Source organism: Anguilla anguilla, chromosome 5 (genome assembly GCF_013347855.1).
Source record: "Anguilla anguilla isolate fAngAng1 chromosome 5, fAngAng1.pri, whole genome shotgun sequence".
Classification (NCBI taxonomy): Eukaryota; Metazoa; Chordata; class Actinopteri; order Anguilliformes; family Anguillidae; genus Anguilla; species Anguilla anguilla.
Window position 1 is genome coordinate 10,339,032 of NC_049205.1, and position 22,788 is coordinate 10,361,819.

The following is a 22,788-nucleotide window of genomic DNA, read 5'->3' on the forward strand; positions in this document are numbered from 1 at the left end:
AAAGAGAGAAAGGGGCTCATCTTCCTTATGGTGCTGAATGTTCAGCACGCAAAGCAGTAATTGCAAGCCCGTGGAAACACTGATGGACAGACATTAAACGGGGTGCAGTCTGTGACGTGGTAAACGGCGGACTGAAGGTTCACTCAGGAGCCATTTGGGCGCAGATTTGGGACGGGCTACCCCCCCCCCCCCCCAGCGACCCAGCATGCGCCTGCCCCCGAACCAGCACAGTTTAGGGGAGAATGTTACAAATATTGGGAAGGGGTGTGAGGAGAAATGCCTAGAGTATGCTATTTCTTCTCACTACACACTAAACTAGCCCCTTAAATTTTCTCGGCTTACATCATATGTGTGTGTGTGCATGAGTGAATGTGTGTGTGCGTGCACGCGTGTGTGCTGGAGTGCACGTGTGTGTGTGTGAGCACGTGTGCGTAAGAGTGCACGTGTGTGTGTGCGCGCATGCGTGCAGAAGTGCATGAGTGTGTGTGTGTGTGTGTGTGCATGTGTCTGTGTGAGATTCTACAATTACATTAATTAAAATCTGCAATGTTTGGTAATCAAATGCATTCTGGCTTGATGAGGATTAATTGCTTAATTTGACCTATTGTAAACATACTGTACGGGGCGGGGGGGGGGGGCGGTGCAGTACAATTATTTGCTATAATACAATACAATACAACAACACAATTATTTGCTATACAACAAAAAAAACAGTTACTTGCATATAATTTGCTTGCATAATTACTGTCATGTTGAATCACTGTTGCTATTTCAATCTACTGTACAGTACATGTTGAAGGATTTCATGTTGGTATAGCAGCTGCTTCTGGGAGATCACATTTGTTGGATAGGTTCATGAAAAAATCGAGAAAAACAGAAATAAATAAATAAACAGAAATCTCACTTTACTTCAAAGGTCACCTCAGTCATTTGAGTCAATTTACTCTATCCACAAGAATGGATTTTTACTGAAGTCACGAAGGATGTGTGTATATTTTCTGCTCGCGTAAGTTCAATTTGAATGAACTTCAGGAGTTTTTTTTTTTGCCGCTAACAGTCACAAGCGGCGGCCTGACAAGCTGAGAGTCCATAATAACTTTTTTTTAACGGAACGACAGCGCGGCTTCGTGAGAAACAGGAAATGAACGGCCTTCAAGCGGCAGAAAAAAACACCTGTCCCCCGGAGCGGCGGGAAAATGGACAAATAAAAAAAAAAAAATATTAAAGCTCCGCGCGTCAGAGAAGGAGCGGACTGCAGAATCAATCTTTTCCAAATTGCCCGCTGCTACACTTGTCCTTTGGATGGCGCGTAATTGGATTAAAGGTGCTTTGTCAAAGAGGCAAGTCACTCAATGGCCAGAGACGCCGGAGCTGTCCTTGTGCCGTGCGGCGTGAGAAGCGGCTCCTCTCCTCTCCCGCCCACGCCTCGCGGAGAGAGAGAGAGAGAGAGGGAGAGAGAGGGAGGGAGGGAGAGAGAGAGAGAGAGAGAGAGGGAGAGGGAGAGAGAGAGAGAGAGAGAGAGAGAGAGAGACAGAGAGAGAGAGAGAGAGAGAGAGAGAGAGAGCGCTTCCAGGAACGGGCCTCAGAGTGTTTTATATAAACGGACGGAGTGACGGCGGTATCGTGCGACCGGGGGGGGGACGCAATCTGAAATCCTGTCACGACGCGCCCGGAGCCCTCCTCCGTCATTCCTCCGAGCTCCGCAGCAGCCGGCTTCGCTTTCGAGACGCGGGGCGTGCTCGCCGGGTACGCTCACCGGGTACGCTCGTCGGGTACGCTCGCTGGGCACGCTCACCGGGCACGCTCGCCGGGTACGCTCACCGGGCACGCTCGCCGGGTACACACGCCGGGTGCATTCGCCAGGTACGCTGGCCGAGCCGTCAGCAATCTACTGGAGGGCTGGTGTAACTCTGCACTGATGTCATTTTGTCTCATATGGAATGTACGTGTCACTACGGGGGGGGGGGGGCTTGGCAGGGGGTCAAAGCTAAATACAGTACAGGGACACGGGGGCAAGCTCTGGGGTAAGGTACGCCACGGACTGGGTGGGACTGCTGCTGTTAACGGCTGCAGGAGAGGTGGAGGGAGTGGCCCGCGCGGACGATGGCGAACGCGCACACTGCTCCTCTTACGAAGAAGAAACTGCAAACGATGCCAGGAAGCGCTCGCTGGCCGTAGCGGGTCATTCCCGTAAGTAACCCAGCGCCCAATCAATATTCTGCCACTCTCCCAGCCTGCCTGTGAGAGCTCGCCCAGCAAACGACCTCTCATACCAGGCCAGACCTGTGATGCACAGTGACCCCAAGGTCTTGAGGAGAGGGTGTCTGTGTGTGCATATGTGATGAGCACACACACACACACACACACAGAAATGATTTTATTTCATGGAACAGTGATATTTTGTTTTTGTTTATAACAGGTTATTACCATATCCTACTATTACCTAAAGCACTCAAGTAAAACTAGACTGATGCCAAGAGTAGATTATAAATATTTATTGCAATATTATTACTTTGAAAACTAAACTTTGACTAATTATGACACAAATGGCCATGGCAACTGGTTTAAACGAAATCTGGACAGATACCACTGATAGAATGAGAAAAGCAAACTCCACACGTTGGGCTCAATATGACCTCAAGACCTGCGATTCTAAAAAGAATTCACTCATGAAATAGCTGGAGTTGGCCTTGGTGAACTTCATTAAACTTAGGAGGCACTGCCCTGCCATGAGCGCTACATGGGACTCTGTTTAGAACCGAGCAGAAGGTAAACTACAGAAATACCTGTAAATATACCAGACATTATTTCACTAATACTGCTGTTCACAAGAAAGGTGAAGACTGGTAAATACTGTTAGCTAGCTAGCCATCAGGAATAACGAAAAATACTGGTATGATAACTAACTTGGTAGTTATCATTAGTGTTAAAGTTAGTTCATATGCAACAAGCAGGAATCATTATGATATGTAAGATTAATAAACTAGCCTGGAATCATTATGATATGTAAGATTAATAAACTAGCCTATCTACCATGTATGTTAGCTAGCCATCTAGCAGTGTTAAAATCACATATTTAAGTGAAACATGGTTTTCAGGACTTGGCCAAGTGTACTCAGTGTCTCTTATACTGAGAGAATAATCTCCCCAAATCCTTTTCATGTTTCTACAGTATGTGTTCCTGTAATTCCTGAAAAGAATGCGGTAATTGTCATCACACACACACACAAAATAATTCCCATTCCGGTGATTCTGAGTCCCCTCACGACAGAGAGAATCCGTGCCCGCTCAGAAAGGGTAGCAGGCGTTCCGGGGCTGTCCGAGCTGCGAAGCGCCACCGGGATTAGGCCATAATTTGCCTAATGGGTTTGATTAATCACGGAATAATTGCAAAATTCACAAGAATGCCTGACAACGACAAAGCTCATTTGTTAAAGAGATAAAAGGAGTTTGACTAATTGAACGCTCAGACTCCCTGCATTCCCTGCCGCGAGCAGCCCAAGGAGACGCTGTGGAATACGAATTCAAACTCTGCAAACATACCAGCAGCCGATAAACAAGATTCAGCCAGCAAAAAAAAAATATTAATCAATTAGAAAAATTGGCTTTTGGGGGGGGGGGGGGGGGGGTGAGGTGCTAACCGGAAAACCCAATAAATCATTAAGCTCTCGACTGCAATATCAGCTGTTGCTTTCCAGTTGATATACAACACTAATGACGGCCAGATTCAGACAAAATGGAACCAACACGCTGTTCTGCCCGTTTCCCAACTGCCACTCAAGGGCATCTCACCCCCTAGTGGGCAGAGCTATACTGTAACTCCGCCCACATATTCCCACTCTCCCTCACAGCTGATAACCTAACAGAAATAAATAAATAAATAAATAAAATAAACCGAGCCTTTGAAGAATATGAAAAATGGGTACGGGGGGGAGGGGCACCCAACACGGTTCCCCCACAGGTTAACCGATGTGATCACAGCCCTTTCAGGGGTGTGTGGGGGGGAGTGGTCGGTTCATCAAAAGCGCTCGGTGGAGAGGGGGAAGATCAGAAAGAGGCGGCAGTTCAAAGCCTGGCTCTGCCCCCCCTCCCAGATAGGCCTTTGGGGTGTGTGTGTGTAGCTGTGGTGTGAGGACCAGGGTGGGCGCGGGTGGTGGGCGCGGGTGGTGGGTCGTGGGTGGTGGGTCGTGGGTGGTGGGTCGCGGGTGGCGGGCGGGAAGCACGTACCGATGGTGCAGTGCTCTCCGGTCCAGCCCTGGCTGCACTCGCACTTGCCGTCCTTGCAGGAGCCGTGCTCGGCGCAGCGCGGGTGGCAGGACTTCTGGTCGCACACGGAGCCCGTCCAGCCCTCCTCGCAGCGGCACGCCCCGCCCAGGCACACGCCGTGGCTCCCGCAGTCCACCGAGCACACCTCTGTGTACACACACACACACACACATAGACACACAGAGACACACACACACACACAGAGAGACACGCACACACACACACAGAGACACACACACACACACACACACACACACACACACACACACACACACACACAGACACGCACACACACACACACACACACACACACACACACACACACAGATCAGCACACACACACACACACACACACACAGAGACACATGCACAGACAGACACACACACACACACACACAGACACGCACACACACACACACACACACACACACAGACACACACACACACACACACACACACACACAGACACGCACACACACACAGACACATGCGCGCACACACACACACACACACCCACACACAGAGACACACACACACAGATGCACGCATGCACACAGACACACACACACGAGTGTGTGCACACACACAGATCAGCACACACACACACGCATATACACACACAAACACAGGGGCAAGGATCAATTATCGATACCAACTCATGATTTATTCATTTTCAATGAATATATAAACATGCATGTTTCACAACTGTTTTGTTTACGTGGTGAATAACAATTAAGTGCACACTCCAGGAGTTTGGTCGCAATAAATCTTTGAGCCGTCATCCTACAATTGGCGAAATGGAAAGTCCTTCTCACGCACCGGCACTGACCCACACCCAGTAAGTGTCACAGTTCACTGAAAACCCAAAGTGCCTGGACACATACATCATTTATGACTTTATTTACCTTCTTCAACACATCAGAATGGAGACAGTGGTATAAAAGTGCAGGTATCTTTTGTTATTTGAAGTGGGGTTGGAGGAGGCAGTGGGAATTTGGGGGCTAGATTGGGAGCAGTACCTAAATTTTTTGTGAATCAGGAAAATCCTGATTAGCACGCACATGCTAACCAGTACCTTTCAACTGTGCACACCCTTCAACCCTTCGAAGAGTAGGTTTTTTGGAATGTTTTTTTCAAAATTCCAAATCAGAGTTCTAGAACTCTGTTGTTTTCAGTTACCAGTAGTGATTGTGACATCAGCATTAGAACATTCAGCTTAGAACATTCTAATCACATATTTGTGATCTCGCGCCTTAAAGGAGATAATTACATGTGGCAGTACTGCATTAAGCATGTAAACGGCTTCGCTGTGATGCGCAGAACAGTGCTCTTGCGTTGCGTTGTCCGCATTGTACTGCTTGCCTGGAACAGGGACAGAGACTGGAACAAGGCACCGATGCTCAAGACCGCGATTCCCAAAACTTGGATTAACAAGGGCGTTATCCTGAAGGGATGATATGCCCGTAAGTGCTTTGTCACGTACAAATCCATTTATGCTCGATTCGGTTATTTATTTATTTGTTGGCCCGTTGGGTGCAGCAGCCTTTCTGAGATGCGTTGGAGATCAGATGTGTTAGCTCATGCTCACCCACAGGAATGATTCCTGTCTTTATTCATTGATTAGGAAAGTGATATGAAACCAACAGGCAGAACCCCCCCCCCCCTCATTGGAGCCTCAGGGTGCTGGGAGAATGGGGGGGGGGGGTCACAGATTATCTGCTAAGGGCAATAGCTGGCAGAATCTCATGTGTTTGAAACAGGCTAACACACTTTTGATCTGCCAATTTTTCAAAAAATCTTTTTTTTACACAGCTGGCAATTTAAAAGAGGCTAACCTGTCTGAAGCCAATCCCTTTTTTTATAAATTTTTTTATTTATTTGTATAAATTGCATCATTACCTCAAAGTACTTGATCGTAACAAAAAAGATTGGTATACAACTTACGACAGATCCCCCAACCTCTTTGGACATCATAAAAATGATTCAGTGTAACCCAATTCCTTTGCTGTGTAATACAATTTCAATACCTTAATGTGAAATACACTAAAGCTCTACTACCATTAGACGGAATCCAATAAAAGTGGAATAAGCTGCAGGTGATCCTTGTTTAAAGAGACGCGCGCGTTTTACTAGCAGTCTCTCCACAGTCAGCAGTCTTCACACGTCCTGCTGAAAGTTTCTAGCTGACCCTTCTTCCTCAGGGCACTCGGTATCTGCGGGCTAGCGGCCAGAAGTCCGCAGGAGTCCTGGGCCGTTCACAAATCTTTCCTTTGTCATCTTCCGAGCCGACCGATCCGACAGCCAGACAAGAAAGAGGATGAGGATGAGGAGGAGGAGAAGGTAGGAGTCCATGAATCCATGACGGGGGGGGGGGGGGGCAGCAAGAAGGCGGTTATCTAGACGGAGGTGTTGAACTTTTCTGCGGTGGGCGGGGGCCCATTGTAAAAAGTGACTCCCTGGTTCAAAGCGGAGGCGCTGAACTTCTCCACGGCGGCGGGGGGGTGGGGGGGGGTGGGGGGGGGTGGGGGGGTGGTGGTGGGGGCTGGGGGGGAGGCGGGGGGGGGTGGCGGGGGTGGCGGGGGCATTGTGAAAGCGGCTCCCTGCAGCGCGGGTGACAGAGAGAAACAAACAGCCGCATATAAATCAGCTAATGAGGGGGAGAGAGGGGCAGCCGCTCTGCGCACGCCCGGAACATCTGCGCTCGCGGTCTTCCGTCCCCACCGCGGTCCGACCGCCCCTGCCAACGTCACGTCAGTTATCAAAAAACTGCTCCCTCTTTTACCTTCTTCTCCTTAAAAAAAATTAAATAGCTTCTTCACTCATTAAAAAAGGACCTTGACTGCATTTTGCCGATAAGATAATAAATAAATGAAATAAAATAAAAAATTGAAAAAGAAATGGCTCTGGCACCCCCCCTCTCCATGTGACACAGAAGAAACGACACATTCTCCTGCTCTTCAAAGAGAGCCCATGAGTACCCATGATGCTTTGAGCTCCTGCCTCGCTCCTTCTTCTGCTGCTCGCTCGCTCGCTGAAAGTATGAAGCCAAGCAGACGCAGGGCAGTGGTTGCCATTCCATTCACGACCGGAGCTTTTCTTAAGGGGCGGGGGGGTGCGGGAGGAGGAGGAGGAGGAGGAGGAGGGGGGGGTTCTCCCGACCGGCCAATAAGGCGGCGGTGACACATTAATTGACGCACGGCGAACACCTCGGCGGGCTGCGGGCGCGATGACGCCCCCCCCCCCCCTAACCGGAGCGTGACCCCGCCTTCTCAGCCTCTCTCTCCGAGACGTGCCGTCACCCGACGGGGAAAACTCTCTGTTCTCCCGAGCTTTTTGCTTCACGGGCTCGCGCCATTATTATCGAATGCCTTTTCGTTATCTCTGATATTTCAAACTGTCACTTCCACCGCCTGGGTGTGTGTGTGTGTGTGTGTGTGTGTGTTATGGAACCTCGTGCACGTGTGGTCACACACACATATCTGCGGAATAAGATAAGGGCCTGTGGTAATTTACTTGAAGGGTGCCATGATGGGGCTGTCGGGTGGATCCTCCTGGTAATGGACTGCGCGGTGCAGTCCACGGCCAGCGCATAATTGGCTACAGCGTTGCCTAGGTGAGGGAGGGAGGGGGTGGGGTGTCGATGAGGCTGTCCTCGTCTCACTGCGCAAGAGCGACACCTCTGGTCAGTTAGGAGGTTGCATATACACCACGTAGGCCTGAAAGCTTCACGCCATCAGTGGCATGATTTCATAGATGAGCAAAGGTAGGGAGGACCAGTAGTTCCATGCCCATCCAGCTTCATGTTAAAGAAGACTTTCCTCTTTCTGTTTTGTAGATTTGAGAGGCTTGAATAAGTACCCCTCTCCCAAAGGCTTTAACATCACTGCCCAGTGCTTTGTCTTTAACTCTGAGTGAAGGGTTTGGACAATTGCTTTAATGGTCTCCCATGCCAATACAATCACCTGTAATTCTTCAGCTATCACCGACATGGAGGGATAAACCTGAAGACTTTTTTAATCCTTGACATCATTTCAGGTGTATCAACTCCACACTGGCAAAAACATTGACAAACATGTCAAAGCTTAGAAAAGACATGCTGTCGATATGGGCTTAGGCTGTGAGGCATTTCACTTTTAATTAGCAATGTAATAAAAAAGAAGGAGCAAGGCTTGCTTTAATTTGGTCCTGGAGGTTAAGAACCGAACCCACTGCTGCCCAGGTGAAGGCCGGGGGGGTGGGGGTGGGGGGTGGGTGTGGGGGGGACGCTCTCGCGACTGGAGAAATGTTCGTCACGCTTTCCTCGCCTCCATTACGAAGCAAAACAAATAAGCGCGGGGAACGTACGAGCCCCCCGAGGAGGGAGGGAGCGACGGAGGGAGGGAGGGAGAGAGGAAGATGGAGAGGGGGAGAGAGGGAGGGAGATAACTCACGGGGAAATGGGGGGGAAGCGCTTGCTCGCCTGAGCCTTCCCCGCCTCAGCCTCGATCAAACATCTGTCTGCGTATCATAGCTATCCGCGGATCGAGCCTTTAGTGGCAGCTGACGCAGTCTCACACTTTTCTTTGGGAGCCTTTGAAGCTCTGTGGCCCTCCAGTAAGTAATGGGGGAAGGAGAGAAGATCACACATAACCCTTTCATGTGTGACATCACAAATATGCGATTAGAATGTTCTTAACTGAATGTTCTAATGGTGATGTAACAATCGCCACTGGCAATCAAAAGCAATGGAGTTCTAGAACGCCGACTTGGAATTTTGAAAGGGCATTCCAAAAACCGTACTCTTTGAAGGGTTAACACTATAATAGTAGAATCTCTTTATTATTGTTTGTTAATTCGTTGACAAACATGGCGGTTAGGCTTGCTCCACTAAAGCGCTAGGTTTCGGTGTAGGAATAGCTGGTAACTGTATGGGGTGGGTGAGCATTGCCAAGGAGACAGGGCACCCGTAGTTCGCCTGCACTAATTGCACATGAAAACATCGCGTCTTCGCTTTGAGCGCTGAACTGACGGAGAACACAGCAGCGACGGGAATGAAAATATATCTGGACATATTTTAATTACAACGCACACAGACATGAACTTATTAGATTATGCCCCGAGATATCAGTTGACTGGCTGAACCAACCCAAAAAATTTGATTCACATCAAATATAACCTGAGCGCCTGCTCGTTCTGTAGATTGATAGCTGTTCCGTAGATTGACAGCGACCCATCCATCCATCCATCCATCCATCCATCCATCCATCTGTCTGGATACCAATCCATTTATTTCCGCTACATATCCATATAACGGCCTACCTGTGTGCTCTTCTATCGATATCCCCCTCTTTCTCTCTCTGTCTCTCTCCCTCTCTCGCGCGCTCTCTCTTCGTCGTTTATAAGGCCACTTAATTCTTTGTGGCGGGGGAACGGGGGACGGGTTCTGATGAACCCTGTCACTCCGGCGCCGGGGTGCGGCGAGGGCCCCTCCGCGCCGGTAATCGATGTTGATCAATTTTTCATTAGCGCGCGGCGGTGTTTATCAGCTCTTAACACGGCGGGCGCCGCTCCCAGGGAGGTCGAGCCGCGCCGCGCCTTTTATTAATCGAACCGCCTTTAATTGAAGAGGAGCTGCAGAGCTAATTAATAGAAAAGAGACAGAAAAACAGATCGGAGGGGTGGGGGGTGGGGGGTGGGGGGAGGAGGGGAGGGGGGAGGGAGGTAGACAGAGGAAGACAGAGAGGGAAAGAAAGGGGAGAGAGGGGAAGAGACATAGAGAGGGAGAGAGAAAGAGAGAGAGAGGGAGGGAGAAAAACAGAGGCGGGTGGGAGGGAGACAGAGGAAGATAAAGAGGGAAAGAGATGGGAGGGAGGGGAAGAGAGGAGGTGGCAGAGGAAGGGAAAGGGAGATAGAGAAGGGAGAGTGGGGGGGGAGATAACCTCTCTCCATAGGGGTAGAAGGCTGAACCTGCTGACTCCAGCTTCTCCCCTCCCTCCCTCTTAACCTCCTTGTAAAAAAAATGAGTCTAGACGTGGGTGGATATCAGTGAGGGAAGGGGGGGGGGGGTACAGCCCTTTTAAACTTTCTGCATGAAACACACACTGTTTCATTTGGCGACGGTGTCCGGGAGAGAATCGGGCAGTCCCGCTGAGTTATTTCGGTAACGGGCCCGTGATGTGTGCTCGCCCCTCTCCCGCCGCCCCGCGGATCACGCAGCCCGGCGGGGGGCCCGCAGCGTTTTTATTACCCGCCATCAAGCCCACATCACCGCCCCTCGCGCCGCGTTTAATAGCCCGCTCGCCGTACGGGTAATGAATAAAGCGTCTTCTGGCGGGGGGGAGGAAAAATATGATGCGCGTCTGAAAATATGTCCCCGCGCTACACGACGCCCTGGCCACCTACGGCGCCCGCGGCGTCGAATTTAGCGTCTTTTCATTTGGCAGCGCTGTGTCAGACATCAGACGCAGGTCAGGAACGGGAGCTATAAAGGCCCAGGAAATTAGGGTTCGACCGGCGGGGAGTGATTGGCGGGTGGTGTGGTTGAAGCTTACTGCCAAACAAATGCAAATGAGATCATAAATGTGTGATTAGAATGCTCCTAACGGAACATTCCGATGCTGATGTCACAATCACTACTGGTCATTGAAGGCAATGGAGTTCTAGAACACTGACTTTTGAAAAACATTCCAAAAAAACCTACTCTTCAAAGGGTTAAGAATATTTCTTTTTTTGGAACGTTCAGTGTTCCAGAGCTGTCTGTTACTGACTGTTACTCTTAATCACATATTTGTGAAGTGACCCTTTAAAGGGTTAAACACGGAGTGTACGACAAACCCACCGGTGCGATCCTTACCGACGGAGCAGTCCGGCCCGGTCCAGTTGGCGTCGCAGGTGCAGGTCCCGGTGTCGGTCTGGTAGGTGCCGTGCCCTGAACACTGGTCTGGGCACATGGTCTTGAGGATCTCACAGCTGGTTCCCCCCCAGCCCGGGTTGCAGTGGCACTCTCCGTGGATGCAGACCCCGTGTGCTGAACACGATGGGTCCAAACAGTCCACTGAGAGAGAGAGAGAGAGAGCAACAGAGATAGAGAGAGTGTGAGAGAGACAGACAGGGAGAGAGAGAGAGAATATTAGAGAGGGCAAGAGGATAAGGGGAAAACACAAAGAGAGACAGCAGGAGAGAAAATACGACAGAGAAAGATGGAAAGAGAACATGAAACCATATTTTAGCCTGTACATATTGTGATGAAAACACCTACACTAATACTAACTCCTGCCCTAGTGGGAAGCAGGCTCTCATTAAACCACTTTGGAGTATGTACTTGCTGACATCACAATAATTTGACTTCTTGAACCCTTTTGTAAATGCCAGAACTTGTGTGCCTTGCAAACTAACTGAGCCAATTTGAGCCCCTGGAATCGGATTAGAGAAAGACACCGCGTGGGCCGGAAGCTTCCAGAAGCCTGGTCTGACATCTCTGTGCAACACTTCGGCAAACCGCCACTTGTAAACACGCTCATTATAATTTCCCAAGGAGATGATGTCAGTGCCGAGAGGATGCTGACAGGAGCAGCAAACTGAAAATACGTAATTAAACAATATAATTACTTAGCATTATAATTACATAATCCATCATAATTACACGTTCTTATCGCTAAATATTATATAAATAATTCAATTTCCCTACGACATATACAACAGTAATTTAAAGACAATAAGAAACCACATACTGGGAGAAAGCAATAAGAAAGCCCAGGGTATATGTGATTTTCTAAGTGTTTATATAATTGGTGACCACGCATTGTTCTCTTCCTCAACGCTTGCGTGCACTTCAGGTATACGCACTGTACACGGGGACGGAGAGCGCGTACAGCCCTGATGCCCTGGCCCCCGAAATTTCCCTGGATCTGAATTTCATTAGAGCCGTGCTCGGGGGGGAGTCACTTAGCCTCTCCTGCTGAGGGGGGGGGTAAAATGTGCGGTCTACTCCCAGCGATCGGGGTACGGTACGGCGGCCCCGGGGGGCGGACTGGCGCCCTTACGCGCCCGGACATGGCGGGATCCCGCTCCTCCCCCCCCCCTAATTCCCTTTAACGTGGCGGAAACGACGTGACTTAATTACCCCATCGACTCCACCGCGCTTTATGCATGGGGGTCAGTGGCCTGAAAACTTAATTCTGGGGAGTTAATTGCATTAGCCTCCTGTATGGGAATCGATAAAAACCCATTTTATTGAGTAGGTGGAGAAAAGACGTTCTCCAGAGGATAGGAAACCAGGAAAAAGGAAAAAAAAAAAAGAAAAGAAAAAAAAAGCTGTGAACAATCCACCATTTTGTCTGCAGTATTAGCGCGATTGGAACACGCAAAGCTAATTTAGCTAATCAGCTCTCGCAAGAAAATCCATTCCGGTCCGGGGCTGCAGCTGAGAGCGCCGGCTCCACAGCCACGCGTCGAGCGGGAGCTCCGTATCAATAAGGACATCAATGCAATTATTTGCTCTGCGAAGTAGAAAATAGCGATTGTTTCTGGAGCGCTGAACTATTAGCTCGCGGTAAGTGATTATCACAGACACGCACGGCAGTCGAAAAAAGGCCGACAGAAATCGCTCTCTGGAGCGGGCGGGCGAACGCAACGCATCGGCGCCGTTTTGAACCAAACAGAAGTTGAGGTGAGGTGAGATCAGTCTTTCCTTTGCATTCCCTCTTAAAAATATATAGAAAGAACAGTGACTGGCATTCATATGGCACTACTGAACAGACTCTGGGGCACCTCCTCACCTTCCTCGCAGTTGTCCCCCTTGTAGCCAGTGTTGCAGGCGCAGGACCCCATGACGCAGATGCCGTGGCCCCCGCAGTGGATGTCGATGCACTGGGTGTTGGGCACGTCGCACTCCGTCCCCTTCCACCCGCTGAAGCAGAGACAGCGCCCCCTGGAGTACTGCCCGTTCCCGCTGCACAGCACGGGGCAGGCGGCTGTGTGGGAGAGAGCGCGCACATTGGCCCCGGTTTTCTTTATAAAGGGGGCGGGGCTTTCATGCGTGCCCACGTTAGTGGTCCTCAGCCCTGTCTCCAGGTGTTGGCCAGCTACAGGGGCTGCTGGTTTCTGTTGTGACTCATCAATGAAGAGATCAATTAAGGTAGTCAATTACACAGCTGTCACACCTGGTCCCTCAATTGGCTGCTGATATTTTTTCATTCAATGAAAAAAAGACAGCATATCCTAGGGCAGGGATGCGGAGCCCTGTTTCTTAGTAACCAAACATGTGCTCAGAATGTGGATACAAGTTACATGAACATGTGAAAATACAACAACAAAAAAACTAGAAACTGAAAGCCAAATGTGTTTTACACCGAAAGTATTTTACGACTACTCTTGATTGTGTGAGGATGGCCACTCTGGTTGAAGGCAGGATGTTTTCATGGGTAAGGCGTGCACCTCTCGAGCAGTCGGGTCCAAGGAATCCTGGGAAACAGTGACACGTTCCGGACAGACAGTCTCCGTTTCCATGGCAATTGTGAGGGCACTCCATGATGGAGTCTGTGGAGAAGAATCAAAATGAAGAACATAAGCTCAAAGAATCTAGAGTTAATTGGGGAGGTTGATTTAACGGGTCTCTCTGCTCTGAAATTAGCATACATTCAGAGTTTCAGACACGCGGTTCTCCAATCTTTAATTAAACCACTGCCAGATGCTTGATTAAGGCAAAAGCGTGGCTCTTCGCTTGCAGTAATGAACCAATCAACACATTATTATGACCAATTATCAACTGGCAGCACAAGCAGATTATTCCCTCTTCCACTGCGAGATAGGACATTAATCGTCTGAAGCGGCATTTTACTTTCACTTAAAAAAAAAAATTCAAACGCAGGGACAAAACAGCTGAATTGGTACAGCAGTCTTCACTTCCTTATTACCATCCAATATGGCCCCACGTTTTTGCAGTGGTTATGTAAGGACATGATTTCAATAGCATCACCCCCCCCCCCCCCCGCCTCCCCCACAACTCCACATACTCACAAACAAGATTTTAATTTACAAAGATGACCAAAATCAATGCAGTTCTCACAAAATCTTTCCCTTTCCCCCCCCCCGCACATATTTTTTCTCAAGGTTGTGCCCCCCCCCCCCTTCCCCTCTCAGATGTTTGAGGAGAGCAGGCTTTTTCTCATCGCTCGCTCTCTCGGCCTTACTGGACGCTCGCGATGATGTCAGCGCCCGCCGGGCGATTATGACATCACCTGTCAATAATTTCATTAGACGTGGACAAACGAAAAAGCGCAGAGGCCCAGCGTGTGCTTTGACAGCATAATAGAGTCGGGCCCCCTTCCTGTTCCCCGTGTAGTTACCACGGGGACGCCGGGGAGCCGTGTTCCCTGTTCATCATTTCTCAGCCTCATGCTCTCCGGATGAAATAATCAATTTTAATTTCCTAAGGTTAATATATAACACGTCAACCCCATGAGCTTACTCGTTTGCAATACCGCTATTCGGAGCTGACCCGCTCACACTGTAATCTGAATATAAAATGTTGGAATATAAAATGTGCCCCCCTCCCCCCCCCCCCCCCCCCCCCCAACTCCCCCGTCAACCCACCCGCCCTCCAAAATGCTCAGTTTGAAAAGGAAATTGCTCTAATTTGCAGCAATCTGAAAATAAAGTGGTGGAGAAAGAGGTAGAAATTTTGTGACACTGTCGGGAGAGCATGGTTTGATTAGAAATCAGATTCCGGAGAGGTGAGCAAGAGTGTTGCCCTGTTATTATCCTCTGATTTGTAAAAGTGGGAAATGTACAAAAGGAGGAGAGCCCACAAGAAAAGCCTCATCTGCACCGTGCTCAGCCTCTCTGATGCTGGTTTGGGCTCTCCTGCTGTTACTCACAGGCTAATCACACCACCTGACCATATTACACACACACACACACACACACACAGAATCTCTCTCTCTCTCTCTCTCTCACACACACACACATGTAAAATTATCACTCATCAATGCAAAATTATCAGTGTAAAATTGTTAGCCATGGATACGCATGTGTACTGTTAATCATAATCACAAAAATTCCCAGAATTAGATGGAAGATAGAATTCCATTCAACGGATGTGAATAATTTTTAAAAACATTAAATGTATCTCATGAAAATTTACAATATATCCTTCACCTTAATATTTAAAACAGTGCTTGGCAGTGTTTTAAAATCTCAAAGAAAGAAGCCCGTTCTCTAAGTCTACACCCACCGATGACGATGGTGTTGTAGGAGACCTGCTCGATGTTTTTGCCGTCGTTGTAGAAGGCCAGGTGCCAGACGCCGGAGTCCAGGTACTGGATGAAGCCGGCCTCGTGCACGTTGACCGACCGGGCCCTTCGGCCCCCGCCCTCGGCCTCGATCAGGGCCCGCTTCTCCTTGGCGATGAGACGGCTGCCGTCCAGCAGCTCCACAAAGTCATACTGAGAAAACGCAAGAAAACAAGACCAGGTTAAAACCTAGTATATGGCTGGACCTAACACACGTGATCTGGCCGACCAATGGTGTAACTTCATCGCTCACTCACTCAGTCACAGACATCCACGTTTGTAGGGCTGGCCCCGCTGTTGCGGTCCAGCCAAAAAGACACAGATCTCACGTGGTTATATAGAAATAATATACTTTTTTCTAACGTTAAATGACATAGTGTAAGTGATCATAGCACATTGGCTATTCCCTTTTGTTGCATTAACTTATAATTTTGTTTTGCATTAAAAATGAGAGGGCAGCTGTTTACATTTTAAAAAGTCATTGCTGTTATTCTGTAAAATGCACCAAGCGGTGAGTGCATAATGTTCATCTCTCTCTCTTGATCTTAGCACTGAGACCTACGCAGAATCCCTTTGAATGTCATGCTGTCTTATGAGTACCTCATCAAAATAGAAATATTTATTTAAATATATTAAATAATGTTCGCTATGTTTAAGAAAATAATTTTACAAATTTCAAGAAAATCAGCAGAAACAGAATAATCTATAAATCATTTTTCATAATTCAGGCATTACAAATGCTAAATTTCAGTAGTTATTGATCTTTATTTTCTCAGCAGTTAGGCTCATGAATATCCACATTTATTTGAAACAAAATAAAAAGCCTTGCTCTTCCTGAGAAAATATAAAAAAGAAGAATAATTTAAATGAAGAATTTCACAAAAGACTTTAAAGGCCAATTTAAAAAACATCTCTGCATATCACAGCTGAAAAATGTGGCAAACTTGTAAAAATGTGTATAAGATATAATGAAGTCTGAGAGGAAATTAAGCTGCTTCTTTGCGTAAGAGACAATCATATCCTCAGAATTTCTTTTGCATTTGCATTACTACTGTGACAATTCTACAATATTTTATATTATAATATTTTACAATATTTTATATTATATAGAAAATATTTTGCTAGAGCCATATTATCTACCAGGCTCATTCAGGGTAAGGGTAAGACAAGGTTAATGAAAAGCTGGACTGTATTTGTACAGGGCAGTACTATCCAAGTACTAATAAAAAGTTCTTATAAATCTTATTTGTTCATTCCAACGTTTCCCTTTGCATTTATCAACGATTATGCATAAACAATAAATAAGCTTATTTTATGACTATAGACAAATAAATAGCTATATTGGTAAAACATAGGAGGATGCTATGCATTTATTTTAGTCAATGTGCCAAATTTTCTTGCTTCTGTACTGTACAGCACATCTCTTTATGAGTAAAGAGCTTGGGTGATGATTGCCTGTTCTCCTTGCTTCAGAGAAAAAGTAGGATCCAATATATATATAAACTACAAACTGAAAGTGAAATATTCAAATAGCATTTTAAGGTTTAATGTCAGGAATATTTAACCTGTGCAATTATACTGGTGATAATATTATTTTAATAAAATCAATTGTATTTAAATGGTAAAAACAGTAGTAAAAATAAATATCCATGTACATATGTGAATATGAATGTGCGTGTGAGTGTACAAATGAAAAAAAAAAAACGAAGAATATTACATGCATTTTTTCATAAAAAAACAAGTATTTTTGTCATATTTCAAGGGTTCCTTTAACAAGCAGACGGTGATAATCCTAAAACGTTACAATCCGTGCACATTTTCCGGTGTCAATTTCACGTGTCAATGACACAAAAAATTTAATGTGAGATTTTATCTTCACTGAATCAGCGCATCAGTTCCAATCCCTCACCCGCCTCGCGAGCCGCCCTCAGTTCGTACTCACTTGTTGTTAAAAGCCCGCTGAACGCGTTGCGTGCCAGCAACTGTCACGTCTTAAAAGGAACAAAAAAGGCCGACGCGCGACCGAAGCCAACGATAAAACGTATGCAAGGCGCGGAGAAACCTTTTCTTCCCCCCCCAGTTCGCTTCAGCAGTCGCAGGTCCACCGGAACGCGAGTCGTTACCGCCGAAGGACGAGGGGCGATCTGCAAGCCGGCGGAAAGAGGCTGCGGCGGGCGGGGAGGTCTGAACTTTAAACGGCGGTTATCAGCCGGCCGATTCTGAGAGCTCGACTGATGCCGAGGGTTCCTCGTGCAGCGGACGAGGCACAATGGCGATGAAGGGCCTAAGCTTTCATGCCTTAATTCACCAGTAAGAGCATGTGGCAGGATTACGCCCTATGAAAAGCGCACACGCCCAGTCTGATCTCATTCAGATAAACTAATGACGGCCCGGAGGAGACGGACACAGCCTCGCTCTCCACGCTGGCTTGGCCCAGCGCAGGCAACGACGCCGCTAGCGGCTAACGAAAAGTCGATCACGATGTTTTAACATCTAGGGCCACGAAAAAATGCTTTGCGTCAAATTTCCCTCTCCTCACTATTTACTGAAAAAGGCGTACGGAGGATGATTTAATAATTCATCCTCAAATGATCAGGCTGGAAATAAAACCGGAGAATAAATAAATAAATAAACATTCCGACAGAAATGTATCCATGAGGGCAAAAAGCCGATTCATTCATTTCTTCATTTTCCCCCGAGCGCCGATACACCAATAGCTTTGGTTATTATTTTTTATGCTTCCTCAAAGAGTCCCATTGATTCCTCCGCTACAATTAAAGCAGCGATTCAGACATCTGTGACAGATATGGATCGGTGCGGCGCGCACATTCGTCACACATCTTCTGCGTTACGGGAAAGTGGTTTCGTTTTGCGCTTTGCTTGATGGAGATTTGTGTATGACCTTCAGACAATCACCACCATCACCATATAGCCCCCCACCCCCATCAATCATTCACAATCACCACCATCACCATATAGCCACTCCCACCCCCCACCCCCCTGCCATACATAATCACCACCATCACCATATAGCCCCCCCGCCCTGCCATCTCCACCCCCCCATATACACGTTATCATACTCTGAATGATTTAACACAGAGGGACACAGCCACATAGTTCTGAGGGATTATCTTTTTGTTTTTTTAAGGGCATTGAAACATGGTCAAGCTTAGCACTTTTACAGCACACCTACAGCAAATGCTGTGGAACAGTCTAATTCATTTTACTATGTGAGATAAACATTAATCATAATCTGCTTCAGTTATTTTAACAGGCTAAAGGATTAGTATTTTTCTGCAAAATAAAAAAAAAAGATTAATTCTCTAAAAAGGACCACGAAAACACCAATAACAAATACGACACATTTAAAAACATAAATACACACTTAAACAGATAAAGTTAATCATTAATCATTTCATTTTTTGCGTATTTATTTTTTAAATATATAAATATATGCACATATTTGCAAATGCTCCTTTAAATATAGTTTCAGTCTGTGTACGGAGGCAGAGACCCGGTCACCTGGGTGGTTGCCCCGGCCGCGGCGCTAGCAGATGGCACTCTGGGAGATTGTGTGTAAAGCCGCACTGGCCGCTGGCCCCTGTGTTAGCACAGAGCGGCTTACGGAGGCTGAGCAGGCGTAGCCGCGAAAGACAAACCGCCACGCGGCGGCGCTTACTGACAGAGGCAGGTGACCCTCGGAAAGGCTGCAATACTGAGCTCAATAAATTGAGGAAAAAAAAAAAAAACAGTAATCAAGCCCGCGACGGCATTCTTCAGCTTTTATCGATGCTCTGAATGAAGTTCTCTGCCAAATGAATGGCCCTCCAAACAAGGTGCAAACTCTTCACTTCTTTCCTCTTGATGTAAAAAGAGAGACAAATTGAACGTTCAAGGAAACCTCCGTTGGGGAAACTCAAAATGACAAGAATGGGAAATCAAGAATTATCTTTCATCGGGCTCCTGTTTCAAAACTATTTCCAACGGCCACGATCCTCATAAAGTTTCCCCATCCCTCCCGTTACTTTTATTAAATTTTATTTGTTAACCCTTTGAAGAGTAGGTTTTTGTCAGTGTTCTAGAACTTTCAGTTACCAGCAGTGATTGTTACATCAGCATTAGAATGTTCGGTCAAGAACATTCTAATCACACATTTGTGATGTCACAACTTAAAGGGGTTAAAGGACACTAGACAGGCCACACTTCCTTTCCTATTTTCCTTTATTCAGACAGGAGGAAAGCAGAGAGGGTAGCAAACAGAGATGGAGTCATACTAGTGCAGACAGCACCATGATAAGGGACTGACCCCCCAGGCGCATGGCGGGATTCCTCTATGGCTTCAGACTCCTGTGCCCCACGAACTGCGCTAAAGACCCCTCCCTCCCCATCCTGTTACCATGGGAACCACTGAACCCCACCCCCACTGAAAGCAGGCCCGAAAGCGCCCCGGCGAGCCGTACCTGCGTATGGGAGGGGGGCAGGCCCTTCCGGCCGTACACCCCCACCAGCGCGTCCTTCTGAACGGAGATGTTGAACTTGAGGAACTGCGGCTGGTCGATGAAGAGCTGGGAGCGCCAGAAAATGCCGGGCGGCACCTCCTGCACGGCGCGCCTCCCCACGTCCACCTCCCCCGTGTCGATGGTGTTGTTCTCCTGCAGGAATATGCCCAGTTTCCCTGGGGGGGGAAGGGGGGGGGAAGAGGTGCATTAATGAAAAAGTGGACACAGGGATCACTTCAGCATGCAATTCACTGATGGACTTAACCTGAAGCTGCAGCAGGGCTGTTTCACTGCTTCTACACCTTGTGACTATCTGTGTGTGGGCGGGTTGGCGGTCTACGTAATTACACAGGGTGGAAAAGCATCCGCAAGTTGATGAGAAAGCAGCACTCCAATTATCTTTCTAATCCCGGGCCTAACCCTAATCCTAAACAAAACCCCAAAACTAACCACAACTTTCCATTACACAACTTAACGCACCTACTATTCTAGGAACTTAACTCTGAACCAAACAAAAAGGTTTTAGTCGATGTGATAACACCGGTTACTAACAGAGGCTACACAATTTATGATATAGATTAAATTATTTATTTCTCTCTCCTAATCATTCACTTTATTCAGAAATGACAGGATCAGAAGTGTCACGGTGGATAACCTCTCAGCCAATGTCAGCAGATTCATGGGGGCAGTGATCTCTATTCTTGTGTTACAGATTAGTGCATCATAATCATAAAAACTATCTATCACCATGGCTGCAGTTTCATAAGCATATTTTAAATATGCTGTCAAAGGACACCCGGTTTTATATTGTATGATGAAATTTATGTGAATTGTATCAAAAAATGTACAAAGCATTTATCCCTCCCTCTCCTTGCTTTACATACTATTGCACACATCTATATCTGTCATAATCATCTATTGATCAGTCAATCTATATCCTGTAGATATCTATCTCCCTTCAGTTAGGTTGCTTACTTCTAGCCAGACCCCTGGTCTCACTCCGGCCTATCATGTTCAGAGTTTAAAAATGTTTTTAAAGGCATTTTGAATTACTGGATCAAACTCGGGCGACCTCATCCCGAAGATTAATTGTAGGTACTTAACGTATTTGGCTGTATTTCAAGCACGTCCACTGAGGCAGCTCCATCAAGTTTTAATAGTACAATCACTTCAAACAGTGTTTAAAAAGTAGCAATTAATTTGATGACTCGCCACTATTTACTAATGAAGCAATTTCAGTAATATCAAACACGTGTAGGTTCATGTCCATTCGCTGTATTTCAGGACTCTTCCAAGGGGCAACAGAGCCAACAGTTTAGAAATGACTCAGGAATTACAGGGTAACCATTAATTACACAGATGTGACATGTGGGACAGGATGTGCTGCCAAAAACAATATGGCTAAGGCTGCTGCGGCATTACCATTTTTATGAGCACACAGTCAGCATTACAAAGGTAATAGCACTCAAACGACGCCAAACCACCACAACTGGGTTATTCCCCATTAATAGTCCATGCTTTAGCAAGAGAGCAGCGTCAGCTCCAGCGTCTTCTCAGGACTTCCAGATCGTGCTGACCCTGATATCGCCTTCTGACTTTTTAATTCAATACATTTGAGCCCTTGTGTGTGTGTGTGTGTGTGTATGTGTGCGTGTAGGTGTGTGTGTGTGTGTGCGTGCATGTGTGTTGGGTTCCAGGAACAAACAAAATGCAGGCAACTGGAATGCTTTTCAAAAGGTACTTACTCCAACCTTGTTCCTCTCTCTCTTTCTGTTTTTATTCATATTAAGTAAAAAAAGATAACCGCAGACATTTTGAACACGTAATGTCAAAGGCATGTTTCACTTGAAGGAAGCGAGAGGCGGGGGGTACGTAACACCCTCCTAAATTATTGACATTAAATACATGCGAACTTCAATAAACAGCCTTGCTTCTGTAATGCACAGCTATTTCCACAGCCAGCGCTGCCACCCCAGGGGTGAGTGCTGAATCACCAGACCGGCTGCCCACACAATATTTCAAAGGGCCTACAGGGCTCCATTGAGGCCCAATAACTGATAAAAGGAACGATATAAAATCGCAGGCTATTAGCGAGGAGGATAGAAGAAGAAGAAGAAGAAAAAAAATGTTCCGGAATGTTCTGCCCCTGAATAGCCGAAAAGAAAAATTGTGTCCCTGGAACCCCTCGCTTTTCACAATCGAAAGCGGTGACCCGAAATCACTTGAGCGGAAAGGAATGCGGCCGCCCGCCTGCGCGAGGGGTCTAACCAGACGCTAGCGCTACCGTAACAACGGCGACTTCGCAAACGCGTTCGGAGGAGTCGCGCAACCGAGCCGGGTCCCTATGCACGGAGGTTGTTCCAGGTGAAGGAAAACACGTCTTGAGCTTGAACGTGACAAATAGCCTCATCAGAAAAGCAAACAAGTTTTTGATATGCTTACTTGAGGGTGCAAATCTTCTTACCCTCAAGAGCACCATTGTCAAAATATACAGTTCGTAGCATGCCTGCGTGGCGGTGGTTAGGTGTAATAAATTGAAATAACATTCGACATCTCTCCGGGTTCTGGAAGGTTCTGGAAGGTCACTTCCACCATTTTAATGCCTGAGCATGAAGTTGCGGCACGTATTCGTTTGGGCGGTAGTCACACATACATTTAAATCTGTAAACTGTAAATTCACAGAACAGCTGGTCAGGCGCCGCCCCCAGAGAGGCAGAATAAAAACAAGTACAAGCTCAAGAAAAATCCACAGG

General features: G+C 47.2%; 1 pseudogene; it reads right to left on the reverse strand.

Annotated features, from left to right (window-relative positions):
• Nucleotides 1-22,788, reverse strand: part of LOC118227517 — a 516,632-nt pseudogene that overhangs the window by 81,494 nt on the left and 412,350 nt on the right.